Source organism: Budorcas taxicolor, chromosome 8 (assembly GCF_023091745.1).
Source record: "Budorcas taxicolor isolate Tak-1 chromosome 8, Takin1.1, whole genome shotgun sequence".
NCBI lineage: Eukaryota > Metazoa > Chordata > Mammalia > Artiodactyla > Bovidae > Budorcas > Budorcas taxicolor.
In genome coordinates, this window is record NC_068917.1 from 15,556,655 (window position 1) to 15,579,334 (window position 22,680).

Consider the following 22,680-nt stretch of genomic DNA (forward strand, 5'->3'; position numbering starts at 1 on the left):
TTAAAGTTTCTCTTCTTTCCTTCAAATCACGAAACAAAAGTAGTAATTCAGGAGAACTTGACTTCATAAATATCTTTTCCATTAGTGATAGTTTTTAGTTTTCTTCTTTTTGATTGGCAAGAATGTATATTTGCCCCAATTCAAAATAGTAATCGGTAGGAAGGATGATTATGTCTCAAGATACTATTTTGAATTGGGACAAATATACATTCTAATGATTTTGTTACTTTGTTACAAACTGTGTTACACTCTCATGAAAAAGTTCTGCAGCACCTGAGGTATTTTATGTATTAAAGGGCTTCCCTGGTGACTAGTGGTAAAGAATCCACCTGCCAATGCAAGAGACTCCAGCTGATCCCTGGGTCAGGAAGATCTCCTAGAGTAGGAAATGGCAACCCACTCTTGCATGGAGAATGCCATGGACAGAGGAGCCTGGCAGGCTACAGTCAGTGGGGTCACAGACAGTTGGACAGGACTTAAAGACTAAACAACAGCAACAACAGCTATTAAAAGTTGAGACCAACAGTATTTCTTTAAAAAGTTGATCTATCCTGGAGGTGCCTGCGCAAAGTGGATGGAGGAAGGAAGAGAGAGTGAGGAGGAAGAGGAGAAGGTGAGATCCCACAGTACGCAGTCGGAGGGCGGGCAGGCAGTTTGTATCCAATTTATGACTAGATGGTAGCCTCCATGGGCCTTGCTGCTGCCTCTGTCTCTGTTTAACAGGAGAGGAAGCATTGCAGAGGGGTGGAAAATGGCAGAGCTGCAGATGTTGCTAGAGGAGGAAATGCCCTTTGGCTAGAGGGCCCTGAGAGAAGGTTACCAGAACCCGACCAGGGTGGCAGACTACTGCGAAAACAACTGCATACAGCTACTAGACAAGAGAAAAGCTTTAGAAGAGACCAAAGCCTACACAATCCTATCCCTAGCTAGTCTTGCTTATCAGATGAATGCATTAGTTAACAATGCCCCAATTGCTAGTTAACAATGCTCCAATCCAAGGCTCTCAGCTCTAGATAATGGAGTTTTCCACAAGACTGGACATTCGTAAACAGAAAGTGGCTCAAAGAGAGATTGGTATTTTGACCACAAATAAGAATACATCAAAAACTTACAAAACAATAGCTCATGCAAATATGGAGCATCCTGTAAGTTATGTTCGGAAACCTGCTGACCATAGAGTTCTGGATAACTTGGGCCATGGTGTCGAGCATGGAAATAACCAGCTTGCAAGAACTGGCACACTGTCAAGAACAAATCCTACTACTCAGAAACCACTGCACCCTCCCGTGTCAGGCTGGGGAACGTTGGGATGAAATATTCCTTACAAAACCCTGGAACCCATTCAGTCTCCAACAGTTCCTAATGACTACATGACAAGTCCTGCTAGCCTTGGAAGTGAACATAATCCGGCAGGAGAGTTTTATTATAAGTCAGAGACTAGGGACACACAGTGGCAGCAACAGTATTGGCATTCCCATCGCCATGCCTACACCCTCACCACCCACTATTGGACCAGTTACTGATAGTACAACTCCACCAATGATAACCTCCACTGGATGACATTCCCATGTTTGATGACTCTACCACCACTGAATTATGAAGTTGAGAAGGCTGCTGTAGTTCATATAATGACCCATATGCAGTTGGGGATCCTGCTTGGGTGCCCAAGAATTATATTGAGAAAGGTAAGGTATGGGCATCTTTGAATTCCTGTAAAGGGAAATAACTTATTATAGTATTTTAGAGCTGTAAAGAACAGCTGGCCAGTGTTTCTCCACCTTTTAAATAGTCTTTCAAGCCAAGATGATTTAGTTCCCATGCATTCCTAACATGAAGCAAGCATTCTTTATTTTTTATTTGTTTTTAAATTGGAGTATAGTTGATTGACAATGTTATGTTTGTTTTGGTATATAGCAAAGTGATTCAGTTAATGTGTGTGCATGCTCAGTCACTGCTGACTCTTTGTGACCCCATGGACTGTAATCTATCAGACTCCTCTGTCCATGGGATTTCCTAGGCAAGAATACTGGAATGGGTTGCCACTTCCTTCTCCATGAAATCTTCCCTGCTCAGGGATCAAACCCACATCTCCTGCATTGGCAGGCAGATTTGTTATCAATGAGCCACCAGGAAGCCTCATGCCATACAGTAGTAGGTTCTTGCTACTTATCTATTTTATATATAGTAGGTTTTGCCTGCTAATCCCAAAGTCCTAGTTTATTCCCACCCTACTCTCTTCCCCTTTGGTAAGCATGGGTTTGTTTTCTATGTTTGTGGGTCCCTTTCTGTTTTGTAGGTGGGTTCGTTTGTATCCATTTTTAGATTCCATACATACATGATATCACATAGTAAAAAAAAAAAAAATTGATCTATTCCAATTTCAAAAGCATAAAAAATTTGTCTATCCCAATTTCAAATGTATCTCAACAAGAAGGACAAAAAATAAGCTCCTTTGTGATGCTTTTTTAAAAGAGTCACATTTTATAGGATATTTTACTATTAAAATCAGCATGTATTAGGTTTATCTTATACATATTAATGTCATCAAACATGTGATCTAGAAATTTATGGTTATGATCACAAATGCAAATTATAAAAATCATTTTTCACACATTTAAAAGAGATTTATTTCTTTTTATTTTTGGCTGCACTAGGTCTTTCTTCTGTGTGTGGCCTTTCACTAGTTCCTGCGAGTGGCAGTTACTCTTTGTTTAGGTCCAGAAGCTTCTTACTATGGTGGTTTCTCTTGTTGCAGAGCCTGGGCTCTAGGGCATGTGAGCTTACAGGTTGCAGTGGCATGGGAGATCTTTTTGGACCAGGGATCAAACCCATGTCTCCCACATTGGCAAAGGATTCTTAACAACTGGACCCTCAGGGATGTCCCTAAAAATCATTTTTAAACAAGAGGAGTTTTACTTCATTCCTATGTTATTATAAGTGATGGATTGGGTTTACTTCCATAATTCCTTATAAAACAGAAATTTCCCTTGAGATTATGCATAAAATAGGAGAAATGCATTCTAAAAGCCCTTATGTAGAAATACTAACATACATTCTACAGTATGTTTTAGGTCTGTTTTCTTAGAACTGTTATGGAAATAATTCTAATGTAGGAGGATTAAGTACGAACAAGTTTTAGAAAATGTGCCTTGATGAATGAAACATAACAGTGGAGGTGTTGGTATTTATCATCATAGCAGGTGAAAGGAAAATCTGTTGCAGGCTTTCTAGATGCTTCCTGTGCATCTCGTGAGGCAAGATAACTAGTTCTGAAAACTTCACATCAGATCTATTTCCTTTTATGTGTCTATTGGCACTTTACTACACAAACCCAAACTATCTTGAGCAGTGTATCAGCTACATGTATGGAATTTAAATTTATCTTCGAGAAGATAAAGGTGTTTGCTTTTAGAGAGGCATATTTGAAATTTCGCTTTTCTGTGAAAAGCATAGAAACAAATATTTTAACAACTTGTTGAATAATATTAAAATAATTTAAGAAATCAAAATATTACTTTCTTTTTGGATATCATTTGTCAGCTTAGATGTCAAAGACTTAAATATATACCAATGAATTTAGTTTAAAAATGTATGGGTTAAGAAACATAGAAAGACATATTTTTTAATCACTGTACTTTTTCTAGTTTTGATTTGCAGTAGTCTTTGTGATTTTAAAATGTTATTCATGGCAGAAATTGTTATATACATAAAGTGACTCCTTGCTTTCAAATAGAGTAGCTTTAGAAAAAAGGAAAATGTCACTTGCCTCATAAATGCTGAATGTGATCCTTCCAGCAAGGAAGGCAAAGTGATATATGGGTGAGGACACAATAGGTTTCATCATTCAGACTAATTCTACGGATTATGAAGGTAGGCTTGGGGGCAGTTTGCTAAGAATGGCTTTACTTTTGATGATTTGAGGAGCGGCAGTCTGATTCCACAGTCCATTTTTACTGCAACAAGGCTGCTGTCACCAACCTTGTTGTGTACAATGGACAACACCCCATATCCCCCTTTTCCTAAACCCTAGCAACAATCATTATCTACTTGCTACTTCTAAGATTTTGAAATTTTAGATACCTTATTTAAATGAATCATACAATATTTGCCTTCTGCAACTGGTTCATTTCATTTAGCATAACATATTAGGTTCACCCATGTTTTTGTAAATAGAGTTATTTCCTTTTAAAGACTGAATGGTAATCTATTATCTGTGTATACCACATTTTCTTTATCCATTCTTCTGTCAGTGGGTATTTGGGTTGTTTCTACATTCTTGCTTTAGTGAATAATGCCACAGTGAACACATAGGAGTGCAACTATCTCTTCAAGATCCTGATTTCATTTATTTTGGATATACGCCGAGAAGTAGAATGGCTAAATCATATGGTATATATAATTCTAATTTTTGGAGAAAGCTCCATGTAGCAAATGTACCCTTTTACAGTTCCATCGGCAGTGTACACGGTCTACAAACTTGCATATCCTTGGTAATAATAATTATTTTTTGGTGATAGCTATCCTATAGGTGTGAGGTGATGTCTCATTTTGGTGGTTTTGATTTGCAGCTTCCTGATGATTAGTGATGTTGAACACTTTTTCATATACCTGGTGGTTATTTGCATGTGTTGTTTGGAGAAATATCTATTCAGGTCTTATGCCCATTTTTTAATCAGGTTGTTATTATTTTTATTGCTATTGAGTTGTAGTACTTTCTTATATATTTTGGATGTTAGCCACTTCTCAGATAAGTTGTTTACAAATATTTTCTCTCTCTCTCTAGGTTGCCTTTTCACTCTTGTTTCTTCTGTTATACAAAAGTTGTTTTTTTATATAGTCCCTGATGTTTATTTTTGTTTTTCTTACCTATGCTTTGGGTTTCATATCCAAGAATTTGCTAAGACTAATACCAGGAAGTCTTTTCCTTATTTTTTTCTATGATTTTTAGAGTTTCATGTCTTACACTTGGGTGCTTAATATATTTCAAATTGATTTTTGTATATGATATAAGATAGGTATCCAATTTATTCTTTTACATGTAGATATCCAGTTTTTCCAGTGCTATTTGTTGAAGAAACTATCCCCTTTGTGTATTCTTAGAACTCTTGTTAACAATTGTGCCTGAGCAGTGGGAAGCCAGAGGACAATGATGGGGGCCTTAGTGGTCCTGGTGTGCAAACTGGTCATCTGATTTGGGTGTTGGGACAAAAGACCAACTGAACCATGTAACAGCTGCTTCCCTCTGAAGTTTCTCTCAGGACAGAGGGAGCTCTGGCACACTAACCTCTGTAGTTTTATCCAATGAAGCAAATGATTAGAAGTCTTGATGCCAGATTTATCTCAACTTATTATTAAAGTTTAAATGGGTTACAAGACTAATCCTCTGATAAAATATCTCTTGGGTGGGGGAATGAAAGAAAGATTAAATAGCCAAAGTTCAACCAATAAAGCAAGAAAAGAATCAATCAATTGAATAATTAATTAAAAAGTGGAGTGAGAAAACACAAATAAAATCTGTATCTATCAAAAAAGAAAGTAAACAAATCTAAAACACATATAGAAATATAAATACAAGATGATTGCAAATTACAGGAATGCTACCTGAAAAGACTGGTTAGATTACCTTTGCGTGAGAGCATGCTAAGTTGCTTCAGTTGTCCAACACATTGGAACCCTATTGGCCATAGCTTGTCAGGCTCCTCTGTCCATGGACTTTCCAGGCAAGAATACTGGGTTGAGTTGCCATGCTCTTTTCCAGAGGATCTTCCCAACAGAGGGATCAAGCCTGAGTCTCTTAAGTCTCCTGCATTTGCAGGTGGGTTTTTTAGTACTAGTGCCACCTGGGAAGCCCAAAGATTACCTTTAGTTAACAAATTGAGCCATTTGAGGAACTAAAACTTTTTATTGGTTTAACAGTATTTTCAACCATTTAACTGAATGTCTTAACCCTTCCCACAGTTCTGAACCTGCTGCCTCCTCTCATGGAAATGTGAAAATTACTTATATGATTGCTGAGAGCACATATTTTATTATGTTTTTAAGATAACTTCCTGGTCCTACATCACACATTCTTAGGAGTAAGTTTCCTTTAATAAGTCTTGTACTTTCTAAAAGAAAATTGTCCCAAAACGATAGGTTTCAACCATATTAACAGACTTTTGAACAAATTAACTTATAACAAAATAGAAATAGAGTCACAGAACAGACACAGAAAACAAACTTATGGCTACCGAAGGGGAAAGGGGATGGAGGGATAAATTAGGAGTTTGGGATTAACATAAACACACTATTATATATAAAGAAAGTAGGGAAAACCACTAGACCATTCAGGTATGACCTAAATCAAATTCCTTATGATTATACAGTGGAAGTGAGAAATAGATTTAAGGGACTAGATCTGATAGATAGAGTGCCTGATGAATTATGGACGGAGGTTTGTGACATTGTACAGGAGACAGGGATCAAGACTATCCCCATGGAAAAAAAATACAAAAAAGCAAAATGGCTGTCTGGGGAGGCCTTACAAATAGCTGTGAAAAGAAGAGAAGTGAAAAGCAAAGGAGAAAAGGAAAGATATAAGCATCTGAATGCAGAGTTCCAAAGAATAGCAAGAAGAGATAAGAAAGCCTTCCTCAGTGACCAGTGCAAAGAAATAGAGGAAAAAAGCAGAATGAGAAAGACTAGAGGTCTCTTCAAGAAAATTAGAGATACCAAGGGAACATTTCATGCAAAGATGGGCTCAGTAAAGGACAGAAATTGTATGGACCTAACAGAAGCAGAAGATATTAAGAAGAGGTGGCAAGAATACACAGAAGAACTATACAAAAAAGATCTTCATGACCCAGATAATCATGAAGGTGTGATCACTCACCTAGAGCCAGACATCTTGGAATCTGAAGTCAAGTGGGCCTAAGAAAGCATTACTGCAAACAAAGCTAGTGGAGGTGATGGAATTCCAGTTGATCTGTTTCAAATCCTGAAAGATGATGCTGTGAAAGTGCTGCACTCAATAGGCCAGCAAATTTGGAAAACTCAGCAGTGGCCACAAGACTGGAAAAGGTCAGTTTTCATTCCAATCCCAAAGAAAGGCAATGCCAAAGAATGCTCAAACTACCGCACCATTGCACTCATCTCACACGCTAGATAAGTAATGCTCAAAATTCTCCAAGCCAGGTTTCAGCAATACGTGAACCATGAATTTCCAGATGTTTAAGCTGGTTTTAGAAAAGGCAGAGGAACCACAGGTCAAATTTCCAACATCTGCTGGATCATAGAAAAAGCAAGAGAGTTCAAGAAAAACATCTATTTCTGCTTTATTGACTATGCCAAAGCCTTTGACTGTGTGGATCACAATAAACTGAGGAAAATTCTGAGATGGGAATACCAGACCACCTGACCTGATTCTTGAGAAACCTATATTCAGGTCAGGAAGCAACAGTTAGAACTGGACATGGACAACAGACTGGTTCCAAATAGGAAAAGGAATACATCAAGGCAATATATTGTCACCCTGCTTATTTAACTTCTATTCAGAGTACACCATGAGAAACACTGGGCTGGAAGAGGCACAAAGGGAAATCAAGATTGCCGGGAGAAATATCAATAACCTCAAATATGCAAGGCTATGTATTTTTTTTTTTCCAGTGGTCATGTATGAATGTGAGAGTTGGACTGTGAAGAAAGCTGAGTGCTGAAGAATTGAAGCCTTTGAACTGTAGTGTTGGAGAAGACTCTTGAGAGTCCCTTGGACTGCAACCAGTCTATCCTAAAGGAGATCAGTCCTGGGTGTTCGTTGGAAGGACTGGTGTTGAAGCTGAAACTCCAATACTTTGGCCACCTCGTGCGAAGACCTGATTCATTGGAAAAGACTCTGATGCTGGGAAGGATTAGGGGCAGGAGGAGAAGGGGACGACAGAGGATGAGATGGCTGGATGGCATCATTGACTCGATGGACCTGAATTTGAGTGAGTTGGGAGTTGGTGATGGACAGGGAGGCCTGGCGTGCTGCTATTCATGGTGTCACAGAGTCAGACATGACTGAGTGACTGAACTGAACTAAACTGATATATAAAATAGGAAACCAACAAGAACCTACTGGAGAGGATAGGGAACTATACTTAGTATTTTTTAATAAGCTATAGGGAAAAGGAATATGAAAAGAAAATATATACATAACTGCCTCTTTTTGATATACACTTGAAACTAGCAAAACACTGTAAATCAACTATGTGTGTGTGTGCTTAGTGGAGAAGGCAATGGCAACCCACTCCAGTACTCTTGCCTCGAAAATCCCATGGACAGAGGAGCCTGGTAGGCTGCAGTCCGTGGGGTCGCAACTGAGCGACTTCACTTTCACTTTTCACTTTCATGCATTGGAGAAGCAAATGGCAACCCACTCCAGTGTTCTTGCCTGGAGAATCCCAGGGACGGTGGGCTGCCATTTATGGGGTTACACAGAGTCGCGTTACCAACTCTTTGTGACCCATGGACTGTAGCCTGCCAGGCTCTCTGTCCATGGGATTATCCCTGCAAGAATATAGTTCAATGAGAAAAAAAAACAAAACAGACTTTTGATATATATGTTTAATTATTTTTTTCTGCAGAAGTTGCATTTTGTTTCTTCTTTTGAACTTGTCAACACTGCATTATGTATAACCCATAGGCATGTAACATTTACAAGCATCACTTGGTTTTCAAGTGTTCCAGAAATACTACTGAACATATGGTAGGTGCACACATTTTCCCAGGGCAGAACCAATATACAATCCCCAAGTCAGAGTGTGGAGCATGGCTACCTCCCCTTCGCAGAGCAGTTTGATATTGATCATAGAGAAGGATCAACTAAAAGATACTATTGACAGGGAATTGTTGGCTTTGATGTATTCTGTTGTAATTGTCCCTTAACATTTATTGAAAGGAAGAGGTGGTAGAGTGTTAGAAAACCAAGCAGAACAAGTGTGAACAAGTGAAGCACACAGAGGCATGGACTTTTCCTGTGTGTGTGTGCTCAGTTGTATCCGACTCTTTGTGACCCCTGTGGACAGACGGTAACCCACCAGCCTCCTCTGTCCATGCGATTTTCCAGGCAAGAATACTGGAGTGGATGCAATTTACTCCTCTAGGGGATCTTCCCGACCCAGGGATTGAATCTGCATCTCCTGTGTCTCCTGCATTGCTGGCATATTCTTTGCCACCGGGGCAGCCCCCAGTCAAACAGTTATTCATTCCAAAGTAGGAAACAACAACAACAACACCTTGAAAGTCTAGTAATCTCCATAGCAAGTTTTCCTTTAGCTTTTATCATTCACTGAAATTTGAAAGAGAAAATAGAGAATTCTCATTATTAAATTATTAACTACTTCATAGGAGATATAATAAATTAGGACAAAACAAAGTGTTTCTCACCAAAAGTGTTCATAGGAATTTCTAGAAATCTGTGCATGTTTTATATAGATACTAGTGAAAAAGGAGGGTCCTATTGTCTTTGGTAAACACTCTACCTTTTCTTTAAGAGTAGATTTTTAAGTATAATATTTAGTAGGTTTCCTAGTTTTACTGCAATCTCAATACTATACACTTTAAATCACACTGGAGATAATCTGAACACCTCATAAAAACGTTACATTTTCCAAAAGGGGAAAAAAAGAGTAGTGAGAAGAGTAGCATTGTTTTATATATTTGCAAATTTCTTGATAGAATTGATCTTTTTCAAGAAACTAGCCTGGTGGTTACCAAGGGCAAGAGGCTGGGGAGATGTTTATCAAGGAGTACAAACTTTCAGTTATAAGATGAATAAGCTCTGGAGATCTAATATACAGCATAGTGATCATAGTTAATAATTCTAAATTCCATATTGAAAGTCGCTAAGGGAGTAAATCTTAAATGTTCTCACCACAAAAAGAAATGGTAATTATGTGACAGGATGCAGATGTTAGCTAATGTTATAGTGATAATCATTTTGCAATATGTAAATGTATCCAATCAACATGTCATACACCTTAAATTTACCCAATGTCTTATGTCGACTGCATTTCAGTAAAGCTGGAAAGATTAAAAAAAAAAAAAAAAAAAAGAATAAAATGAGTAAAGTCAAGAAATGAAGAAAGCTTGATATGAAGGCCAGAAGGAGGACTGAAAACTCTCATCTTCAGTGGTATTTACACTGTACTTGAGGGGCTTTGTTAAAATCTTTGAAGTGATATTCCAATTGATGTATTTGCCCTCTCATCACCTTCTGATCTCCAAATAATTAAAGTAGTTTAAGAATATAAGAACAGTGATCACAGATTAAAATGATAGAATATCCCTTTGTTTAATTTATTTTTTTTCTTTTTTTGGTTTACCTTCTAATACAATAAAGCCATTCCCCTCCTTTACTCTTTTTGTGTATTTCAACAAATTTCAACATGACTATATTTTACCCTCATATATATATATATATATATATATATATATATATATATGTCCTGCTATTTTGTTCTCTTTGGAAAACAGTAGACAAAATATAGCGATACTATCATCATGAAATAACCAAGAATCTTTTAAAGTGCTTATTTAAATTCATTTCTGAATTCAAACTAAAAGTTAAAATTTTCTTATCAATAGTGTCTTTATTTGGAAATAATATATTCAAATAATTGGAAAAATACACTGGAAATAAACTTTATTCACTTGAAACTTATTAGAAGAATGGAATATTACTGAAGTCTTCTTCTAAGTGTGTTGTTATAATCCAAGGGAAGGCTATATTCAAAGTTAAATTCCTCTTGTCTGTTTCATCTTTCATCATGATCAGAGTAAACAAGACTTTGTTTCTTTGTGATTCCTGAAGAGAGACAGGCTTCAATATATTTGTATAAAAATCAGAACATTTATGATTGGATGTTGTCCCACAATCCATTATAAAGTCCTTTTTAAGTTATTTCTTATGTTACAGTGACTCATCACCTTTAGAGTATGCAACAAATTCAACTTTGCAATTAACTTTAAGGCTATTTTTGTCTGAGGATGATGGCTAAATTTTGCAAACACATATCTAATTAATATGCAATATGGAAGTAGGTAGGATAAAAGCAATGTAGAAAGTTATTTAAAAACTGATTCAGATTCATATCGATTTAGAGAGTGAAGCCAATTAAAGGAAAACAAGTAGCTGTGACAAGAAAGAGCTATATGTCAACATCTATTTCTTTTTAGATTTGTTTGAGAACTGGCTAACTGTTTGTGAAATGTCTAATACCAAACCTTTATCAGAGCAAATTTATTTAAATTAAAAATATTGATTAAATGTATTACCTGTAGCATTTATGGAAGTGAACTTTTACCATAAAGAGTAACTGATTTAACTGCTTTTTGCCTGCTCTCTGTGCAAATGAGATGATAGTAACTTAGGGGATAACCCTAATGGAAATGACCATAGTAGAATTGTGCTGAAAATCGCAATTTCACCCTTAAAATTAGGTGAAATAAAGTATTTTCACCTTAAAAGTGACAACAGTAAGTAACTAGAGATAACTTTTTATGGCTCTTTGAACTTCAAATTTCAGTGGCTATTTTGAACCCCAATGCCTTAGCAATAATTCACATTTCTTTCTCTTTTATTCTTTGAAATTGTGTCACCAATAGATCAATGATTAGAATTAGAACCACTGATCATTTTGTAACAATATTCTCTGAGAAACCATTAAAAAGTGGACAACATTTTATTCTGCCATATTGCCACATAAAATTACAGATATTGGATAAACTGTGTTATTTATTAAAGTAGAGATTCACAATGTATAAGAATAGATAAGATTCTAACAGCCAAGACTGAAAGCTTTGTATCTTGTTTTATTTTTGATCAGCATTGCAGGTTTGAATACATACATTTTGCATATTTACTACTTGCATATGTACAGAATTTCCACCATGGGTCTCACATGATTTAGCACTGGGTATTATAATGCTGAAAAACTAGACAGTTACTACTTTCATGGAGCTTCATTTCTGGAAGAAGTAGATGATGGTCATACAGATATAAATAATACATACACAGGCTTCCTAGGTGACTTGGTGATAAAGAATCTGCCTGCCAGTGCAGGAGACGTGGATTCTATTACTGTTGAGAAGCTCTCCTGAAGGAGGAAATGGCAACCCATGCCAGCATTCTTGCTTGGACAATCCCATGGAGAGAGAAAGGAGCCTTGCAGGCTACAGTTCATGGGGTCACAAATAGTTGGATATAACTTAGCAACTAAACAACAACAACAGTACATATATACACATATATGTATGTGTGTATACATATCAGAAAGTGCTGATGAATGCTGTGGATAAAACAAATAGAATAAAGGGGTGTCATTTTTGGTAAGGTTGTCAAGACACGATGGTCATTATTTATATGATGGAAATCATTTAGGTTAATTGGTAAGGCAAATTCCTCCTGATTGAGAATATGCTCAACACTGAATGTCCCTGAGGTTGAGGATAGATAAATAGATATTAGATTAAACATTTACATACATAAATATTTGTTGCAATTGAAGGAGAATTATGAGTATCTTTTTCTTTCTTCTTCTTCTTTTTTTTTTTTTTTTGCTGTTAAGGCAAGAAGTAAGCAGAATGGGAAAAACTGCTCTGTCACAACTAAACTAGCTTGTAGGGCATGGCTCTGAAATGTCAGATTTTTTATTTTTCAGTATTAGTCCTCGAGATAGAGTTAGCCCATTCAAGCACAGATGATGCTGGAGAATTGGAACCCTTACCTATAGCCTCCTTTCCCATACCAATAAAATGTAATTGATATTTTAATAGGTTTCAGTGTTTATTACGTTCAAAGGCCAAAATATATTCTAGTCCCACTCTTATATGTAATTTCACTGAGTGGAGAAAAATCATGTTTCCTTGGATCACTACTCTAGTTTACTGTGATATCTGCTTACTTTGGGATAATTGGTATGCTTGCAATCACTTTAAAGTCACAAACAATGTCAATTCTGTAAACAGAATACTCAGATAAAAAAAGTTAAAACTACAAACTCTGCACTTGGTTTAATATCAAATATTTTCCCTTTGCTGGTTGAGCATACTTTCAGAGCAAGCTTGAAGGAATAATATATTTAGCTCTCTCCTTACTCTCATTTTCTTTCTTTTTTTTTTTTTAAATTTCTTTACTGGTTACTCTAAGAAAGATAGAAAACATTTTGCAAATTTTCTAACATCCATTATTAGTTCAGTTTGTTGCACATACCCAGCACAGCAGCATTTTCCATCACAGGGTTCTACTGAAGTAATTTGGCTTAGAGCTGGCATGGAGCATGACCTTGGTCTTCTTGGGATATTCTCCTAAATCTGGAAGTTTTAGACTGGTAATAACCTTGTAAGAACACATTTGTTCCAAATGAGAAGCCGTTTATTTGCTCCAAATTCATAGTTCAATTACTGGACAGGAACTTAAACATTTAAGTCCAATGGAGACTCACTTTTCTTTGAATAACAGTAGATAAAAAAATCAGTGCAAATCACTTTTTTCAAAATCTTTGATCACAAATCAGTGAACAAAGGCTTATGGACTTCCCTGGTAGTTTAGTGGTAAATAATCCACCTGCCAGTGCAGGAGACACAGGTTCAACCCCTGGGCTGCAAAGATCCCCTGGAGAAGGAAATGGCAACCCACTCCAATATTCTTGCCTGGGAAATCCATGGACAGAGGAGTCTAGCGGGCTACAGTCCATGGAGTTGCAAAAGAATTGGGCATAACTTAGCGACTAAACAACAATTAAAAGCTTCACTTTTGCTACCTTGGGCTTCACCTGGTGGCTCAGATGGTAAAGAATCTGCCTGGAGTGAGGGAGACCCAGTTTGAATTCCTGGGTCAGGAAGATCCCCTGGAGAAGGAAATGGCTACTCACGCTAGTATTCTTGCCTGGAACCTTACCAATCATATACTGTTTTTCAAAAACATAGCACATAGGTAAGAGATCCCTGCATTACAAATAAATAGCCATAAGAAATCAGTTCTTACCTAGGTTCATTTCATAGTGTTTTCTGATTAACATAAGCAGAGGAAAACAGGCAGTAAACTATTGTTCAGTGGCTTCTAAATCTCTTGTCAATCAGATCAAGCAATTGATAGAACACCTAGACTATGTCTCCAAGTTTAACACAAACTTGTGTTCTTAGTCACTCAGTCATGTCTGACTCTTTGTTACCCCATGGACTGTGCCCTCCAGGCTCCTCTGTCCATGGGGACACAAGCTTAGCACACATTATATCCTCAATAAATCTAAGTTATTCTAAAGCCATTGCATATTGTATTTTTATTCTATGCAAAATCTAGTAAGGAATAAAAAGAAAGCCCCAATTGTTTCTGCAGATGGTTTAAATTTTAGTAGCTGGGATGAGAAAAAAGGACAAGTATTATGCAAGATGGAAAGAAATAAATATCACAAGACAGATATAGATACCATGCCATGGACATCCAAAAATGGAAGAAAATATAGAAATGCACAAGTGGGAAAATAAAAACCAGAAGTTTAAATAACAGTATAAGGCAGAGATGTGACCTGCAAAAATGTTGAGCTAAATAAGAAAGAAATTGTAGCTAAAATGAAGAAATATGCTGGTTTATATATAGTGAGACTCAGAAATGAATAAATGATTAGATGGCTAATTAATTCAATAAACATATGTTCAGCTGCTAGGTTTAAGATAAATAAGATTAACAAGTGCCAGCAGCTTCTAATCACTCATACTTTAGAGGAAGAAATAAATAAGTAAACAACCACTTTTAATAAATTTGATACATTAAAAAAAAGAATACTATAAATATTGGTGCAGCTAACTCAAATATCATAGATCAGGGAATGTTTTTCAGGCAAAAAATAAGTAGATTCTATATATGCTGTGCTGCACTTAGTTGCTCAGTTGTGTCTGACTCTTTGTGACTCCACGGATGGACTACAGCCCACCAGGCTCCTCTGTCCATGAGGATTTTCCAGGCAAGAATACTGGAGTGGGTTGCCATGCCCTCCTCCAGAGGATCTTCCCAACCCAGGGATCGAGCTCAGGTCTCTCACGTTGCTGGTGGATTCTTTTTCATCTGAACCACCAGGGAAGCCCAGGAGCACTGGAGCAGATAGCCTATCCCTTCTCTGGGGGAACTTCCCAACCTAGGAATTGAACCAGGGTCTCCTGCATTGCGATTCCTTGTTCAGGAAGGTCTGCTGGAGAAGGGATAGGCTACCCACTCCAGTATTCTTGGGCTTCCCTTGTGGCTCAGCTGGTAAAGAATCCGCCTGCAATATGAGAGACCTTGGTTTAATCCCTGGTTTGGGAAGATCCCCTGGAGAAGAGAAGGACTACCCACTCCAGTATTTTGGCCTAGAGAATTCCATGGGTCCTTGGGGTCGCAAAGAGTTGGACACGACTGAGCGACTTTCACTTTCACTCCTGAATTGCAGGCAGATTCTTTACCAGCTGCACTACCAGGGAAGATTCCATATTGGCCTATGAAAATGAATAGGAATCATCCAATTGAAGTAAGGGTTGTGTGTGTGTGTGTGTACTTCTATACAAGCGTATCTATTTATCTATAAAGTCACTAAATATTTCTGTATTTTCTGAATTCTTCACTTGACATTTGTAACAATACTGTGGCTTTCATCTCTCCACTACATATGTGTCTAGCATTATCATGTCTATTGTCTCTTGTTTGGGATCCTTTTTTTTTTTTTTTTTTTGCCCTAAGACTTAAAAAGCAGTTCTGATTTCCTTACAGTGAAAGATAATGATAACAGTGCAGTTTTACACTACTCAGTCCTCCAAATTATCTAGGATAAACAAACAAGGATAGCAAAATAACTAAATTTTACATCTGTAACATCATTAATACAAAAAATTGATAAGGAATCTCCATGAACCACAAAACGAATGGATAGGGTAAAACCATGTAGAACTTGAGCTCGTCAAGGCACAACCCAAGGCTGCTAGTAGGCCAGAGGTGGCAGAGGGAAGAAAAAGAAGAGCTTTACCAAGCGCAGAAGCACAGAGTTGCCAATGGTTACGCACTTGTGAGTTGAGAGGACCCCTTATTAGTAACTCTGGTATGAACCAGCAAAACACGAAGAGGCCTTCATAAATGTCAGGATTTTTTAACAGCTTTTCTTCAAGTATAATTTACATTGATAAGAATTTACTTGATTTCAGTATACAGTTTAATTTTTGGTAAGTTTATGGAGTTATACAACTATTATTACAATCCAATTTTGGAGTATTTTCAGCACTCCAAAAAGATCTCTCATATCTTTCTAGTCACCCCACATTCCTAATCCTAGTCCTAGCCAATCTCTAACCTATTTTCTATCCTTTTAATGGCAAATTCATATACATTGAGTCATAAAATATGTGGAAGGGTTTCTTGTGGCTGAATTAATTTTCACTGTATAACGTTATTGAAAATCATCCATATGGCAGGTATTGGCATTTTCCTCCTTTTTATTTATCCACTGTACGAATATACCACATTGTACTATTTATTTACTGGTGGATAGACATTTGATTGTTTTTAGTTTGGGGGCATTATGGATTGTGTTGCTATAAACATAAATAGAATTTTTTTGTGGGCATGTGTTTTTATTTCTGCTGTTTAGATTCCCAGGAGTGATATTACTGGGTCATGTGGTAAATTTACACTGATGTTTTTAAGAAAATGCCAAACTGTTTTAAAAAGGTACTATACCATTTTACTTTCTCACCTGTGGTGTATGAAGATTTCAGTTCTTCCACATCCCTGCCAATAGACACTACTGTCTGCCTTTTTGACTCATTGGAAAGTAGATGTGAAGCGGTATGTCACTGGGTTTTAAACTGCATTCTCCTTGATATGCTGAACATCTTCCCTTCTGTCATTTGTCTAATTTCATAGTTCTTTCAGTTACCAGTTTAGTTTATAAATTTTAGATACCAGACCTTTACTAAATAAAGGCTTAGTAAATATTTTCTCTCAGACTGCATCTTGTCTTTCTGTCTTTAAAAAGATGCTTTGTAACTACCTTTGATTTCAGTTTTGACCAAACTAATTTTATCATTTTTTTTCTTTTATGGATGATACTCTCTTCTAGTGTCTAAGAAATACTCTTCTAACCCCAAATCACAATTTTTTTCTCTTGATTTTCTTCAAATGCTTTATAATGTTAGCTGTTGCACTTATGTCTCTGATTCATTTTGAGCTCATTTTTAACTATAATGTGAGAGATTAGTTTAGAATCATCTTTTAGTATTTGGACATTGTTGAAAAGACTATTGTTTCTCCATTGAATTAATTGCCTTTGAGCCTTTGTTGAAAATTGTGTTTATCTTACATAAATGTAAAGGTTATATCTGGACTCTTGATTCTGCCTTATTGATCTGTGTATATGTTTATCGTTTTCTCAGTACCACACTCTCTTGATTGCTCTAGTTTTGTAGTAAGTCTGAAATTGGGAAGCATTAAGTCCTCCAATTGTGTTGTTCTTTTTTAAAATTGTTTCTGCTGTTTTGTGGCTTTTGCCTTTCCATATAAATGTTAAGATTAACTTCTAAATTTCTAAAAGAAAGAAATCTGATGAAACTTTGATAAGGATTGCATTGAATGCATAACCAATCAATTTTAGAAGAATTTAATTTTAATCATCTCGAGACTCTTAATCCATGAAAAGGAAAGGAAAGCTCCCTCCATTTATTTAGGTCATATTTGATTTCTCCCAGCAGTATTTTTCAATTTTCATAGTACAGTTCTCATAATTATTTTTATATTTTACCCTGCTTTATTTGATGCAAAGTGTTTTTACTTTCATTTTTAATTGCTCACTGTTACTCTAAATACATTTGACTTTTTATTGATTTTTGTCCCATGAACTTACTGAATTTATTTTTTAATTTTAGTGGTTGTTTTTGTATATTTCTTAAGTTCAGTTGAGTCACTCAGTCGTGTCTGACTCTTTGTGACCCCATGGACTGCAGCATGCCAGGCTTCCCTGTCCATCACCAACTCCTGGAGCTTGCTCAGACTCATTCCATTGAGTCAGTGATGCCATATAACCATCTCATCCTCTGTCGTCCCCTCCTCATCCTGCCTTCAATCTTTCCCAGCATCAGGGTCTTTTCTAAAAATCCAGTTCTTCGCATCAGTTGGCCGAAGTATTGGAGCTTCAGCTTCAGCATCAGTTCTTCCAATGAATATTCAGGACTGATTTCCTTTAGGACTGATTGGTTTGATCTCCTTGCAGTCCAGGGCACTCTCAAGAGTCTTCTCTAACACCTTAGTCAAAGGCATCAATTCTTCGGTGCTCAGCTTCCTTCGTGGTCCAACTCTCACATCCATATGTGACTACTGCATTTATCTTAGGAATCTGTGTAACCTGGATCATGTTGTGTGTAAATAAAGGTACTCTTCTTCTTTTCTAATCTGAGTGCATTCTATTTTTTTTCTTTGCTTGACTTTTGAGAGTAGATACCTTTGTTTTATTTCTCAGTTCTATGAGAGTGTACAGTTTTTTGCTGTGATATATGACATTAAGTGTCAGTTTCTGATAGGTGTCTTTTTGGAGAAGTTCTTCTAAACTTGTGTTTTTGAGCTTTTTTCATGGATGGATATTGGGTTTGGTTAAATGTCTTTTTTCTCTATCTATTCAGGTTTTGTCCTTTATTGTATTAGTATAATGTATTACATTAATTGATTTTGAAGTGTTAACCTTTTTGGCAATTCAGCATAGTCATTCCTTATAATTCTTTTATATTAGATTTACTAATATATACTCCCTATAACAATATTGTATTACTTCAATACATAATAGGAATGTATGAATCACACCTTTGAGTAAAATCTATTCTCTAAGATAATATATTAAATTTAATCTGTAGGTTTGCTTTACACTTGGGAAACAATTGCACATCTTCAGATGTATTAATATTCTGATATGTAAACATGGGGGAAATAATTATTGGCTTAGAAAAATAAAGAATTATTCCTGAATGAGAGAAGAGTTTTGAACAGATAAAATCTTGGCTCTATCAATAGGAGATTAAATGAGGGAATAGCTGTTACATAGATAAGCATTCGGAACCATAGAAATTATCTGAAAAGGAAACATCTTCATCTGAAGGTTTCTTAAAACATTGGAAAGACATCTGTGCCTAATGTATTTTAGGGTGAATTTAAATGATATTGGGAAGGATACATTTTATGATTAATTCAAGTACACAATTTTTTCTGAGAAATGATCTTTTCAGTGAGCAATCAAGAATATGAAGATAATGAAAACGTACAATGTGCTGCTGCTGCTACTGCTGCTAAGTCACGTCAGTCATGTCCTACTCTGTGCGACCCCATAGACGGCAGCCGACCAGGCTCCCATCCCTGGGATTCCCCAGGTAAGAACACTGGAGCGGGCTGCCATTTCCTTCTCCAATGCGTGAAAGTGAAAAGTGAAAGTGAAGTCACTCAGTCGTGTCCGAGTCTTCATGACTCCATGGACTGTAGCCTACTAGGCTTCTCCATCCATGGGATTTCCCAGGCAAGAGTACAATGTGCTACTAGGTATTATTTCAAGAGTAAGAAGTTTTTAGCGTGAGAGTGAGCAAGGTGTGTTTGATCTGAGTTTTGTGTACTGCTAAAGTCATTGCTGAAGGAGAAGATCCCAAGGCTGAGAGAATTTCCACTTCCCTTCTGGAATGGACACGGTTGATACTCAATCCAAAGTGAGAAACTCCTGTCCCATTTGCTATTTTTGTAGGTTGTTTCCCAGGCTTTTGTGTGTATTTAGGAGAAGGAAATGGCAACCCACTCCAGTGTTCTTGCCTGGAGAATCCCAGGGACGGGGGAGCCTGGTGGGCTGCTGTCTATGGGGTCGCACAGAGTCGGACACGACTGAAGCGACTTAGCAGCAGCAGCAGCAGCAGCAGGCCTAATAGCATTCACCTGCAACTCAGAGAACTTCTCTCCATCTGCTGAAGCCACCTGCTCTTTCTGGAAAATGCCTGTGAGCCTGTTGTCAGACTTAACCAGTGACTGATGGAGGAAGAAGCATAAAAGCCCAGCTCCCTTATAGCCAGTTGGGAAAACACTGATGCATAGTGCACATTCCAGGGCTCCCCTTCAAGATCAGACTGACATTACTCCCTAAGAGAGTTGCTAAATTTATGCCCTTGTTTGATTTGGTCTTCTACTTCCCCTACTCTTTTACAGGTTTCTCCTCAGAGCACATTTAACACACCTCTGACACACAGAGATTTACTCCTCCTTGTCTACTTCTGAGGAACCCACACTAAGAAACATCTTCCACAAATACAGACAGTATGTGTGTACAGATAGTATTTTTGTATGTAAATGTATGCATATTTGGGGGCAGTGATGGGCAAAGGGATTATTTAATATTGCCTGATTTTTACTGTTATTTTTGGCCAGTTACTAATAGTGAAGCCTGGATGAGAAGAGAAGTTAGTTCAACCTTGGGAAAGCGAGAATAGAGATAAGAAAAAATGGGATGACTAAGCTTGAAGTCTAATAATAAAAAATAATACACAATAAGTCCATTAAAATTACAGTCTTCACCCAAGGCAGTAGTAACAGGAAAGTAATAGGAAGATAGATAACTGACATAAGAATTGTCCAAGTTTTAATTAATAGGAGTTGGAGGACTATTGGCTGGAATGCTGATGAGAATTTCACTAGTTTTTTTTAAAGAGATGTAAAAATTGGATTGACAGAAAGGAATTGTGAGAGTATTACCTCTTGTAGCATTATGTGGCTCAAGATGTGAAAGCTAAAACAAAGACCAGTTTATGTTAATACATGAATAAAAATGATGATGTAGCTAATAATTATTGAGCTAATTATTGAGTTAATTATTAAGAGTTAAACACGCTTTTAAGTGTTTCCTGTTTTGTCTTTATTTACTAACCACCCTATGACACAGGTTTTCTTATTATAAAGGACTATAAGGAACATAGATGGTACATAATTTTTCAATAATTTGTAGAAGGTTAATATTCATAGATAATATGTTTCTGGAAGGAATATCCTATATTATTCTGGAAGAGTTGGTTAGAAAAAGTGAACTTTAATTTTTAACAGAAGTTGAGGAAACAATGTTTAAATAACAGGGGTGGAAGGTAGAGTGCTCAGAGTACATGTTCTAGGTACATTAACTTCATGACACAGAAATTTTTCAGATTCATAAAATAGTTACAAAAGACGAGGCTTGTCAAGAGAAGATCAGTTGAGAGCCTTTTGCATCCACTTATTCATAAGATAAGGACCTACAGCCATAGTAGATGCTAGGTTGTCAAGAAAATAAGTGGGATGATAACCACTAAATCTCTAATTTATCCCTGTTGATGCAAATGGCATTATTTTGTTCTTTTTTATAGCTGAGTAATATTCCATTATACACACACACACACACACACACACACACACACAGACCACATATTCTTTGTCTGTTCCTCTTTTGGTGGACATTTAGGTTGCTTCCATGTCTTGGCTGTTATAAATAGTGCTGCAGTGAACATTGGAAACATATATCTTTTTGAATTATAGTTTTCTCTGGATATACGTCTAAGAGTGGGATTGTTGAGTCATATGGTAGTTTTATACTTAGTTTTTTAAGGAACTTCCATACTGTTCTCAGTTTGTTATACACCTGAAACTAACACAACATTGTAAATCAAACATACTTCAATGAAATTTTTTTAAAAATAATAATAAAGCATCTAAGTCATACCAAGAAAATAAAAAAAGTGGTACAGGAGACAGTGCAAAAAAATATTGAGGGAAAGAGGTGTGTAAAAAATGATAAAATTAGAGCATTAAGAGCCATATGTGGACATTTTCACCTCCACATCTGGATATGAGAAATGGTAATACAAGCCTTTGCAAATCAAAACATTATAAACTTTAGTTAAGTTCTGAAAATTCACAGGATATTAATTTATGTCTATATTTATAGCTACTTCTCTACACATCACATTGAAGTAATATTCTTAGAATATTGATTAAATGTGAGTCAAATGTACAAAAATAAGCCTTCAGTAAATGTATTGGCTCATCAAACCATTTATGTTGGATTTTTTTCCTGGAATATAATAAGAAGTTTTGAAGGTGATTTATTGCTGGTGTAATTCAAACTGTTGTCATTCAAACTTTAAGTTATGAATATTGTTTCATTAATGTTAGTGCTAATGTCTGCACAGCGTCAATGTATGTTTTTGATCATGTTTTGATCTTTGTGTGATTCTATAAAGAAATGCAGAATTTGAGAGCATTCAGGAAGGCTGTTCTCATATCTAAATTCATCAGCTCTTCCGTAGCTTCATATATGATTATCTGTCAGATTTTTACTTTTCAGCAATTTTTCTGAAACTATAAAATAAATGACCACCTCTACCTCCACAATACCTAAAATTATCTTAAATGAGTAGCTGTCCCTCTTTTATTGATTGTACTTTGTCTAGATCATGTCCTGGAAACTTTCTTTGTATTTATTTCTCTACAGTAAAAGTAGTTTTGTTTGTTTCTTCAGATTCTCTGTCAATAATAGCCAGGTATGCCCAATCCTCTACAAAAGTAACACCTACTGGATGCCATATTTTTTTCCTGAGTTTAGATCCTATGCCAATTAATCTAATTTCAACCTCCCTATGATTTTGTGTTTAAATTCT

General features: G+C 36.5%; 1 pseudogene; it reads left to right on the forward strand.

Moving 5' to 3' along the window:
- Window positions 1-751: 751 nt before the first annotated feature.
- On the forward strand, window positions 752-1,726 carry LOC128052667 (abl interactor 1-like; annotated as a pseudogene).
- The last annotated feature ends 20,954 nt before the right edge of the window (window positions 1,727-22,680 follow it).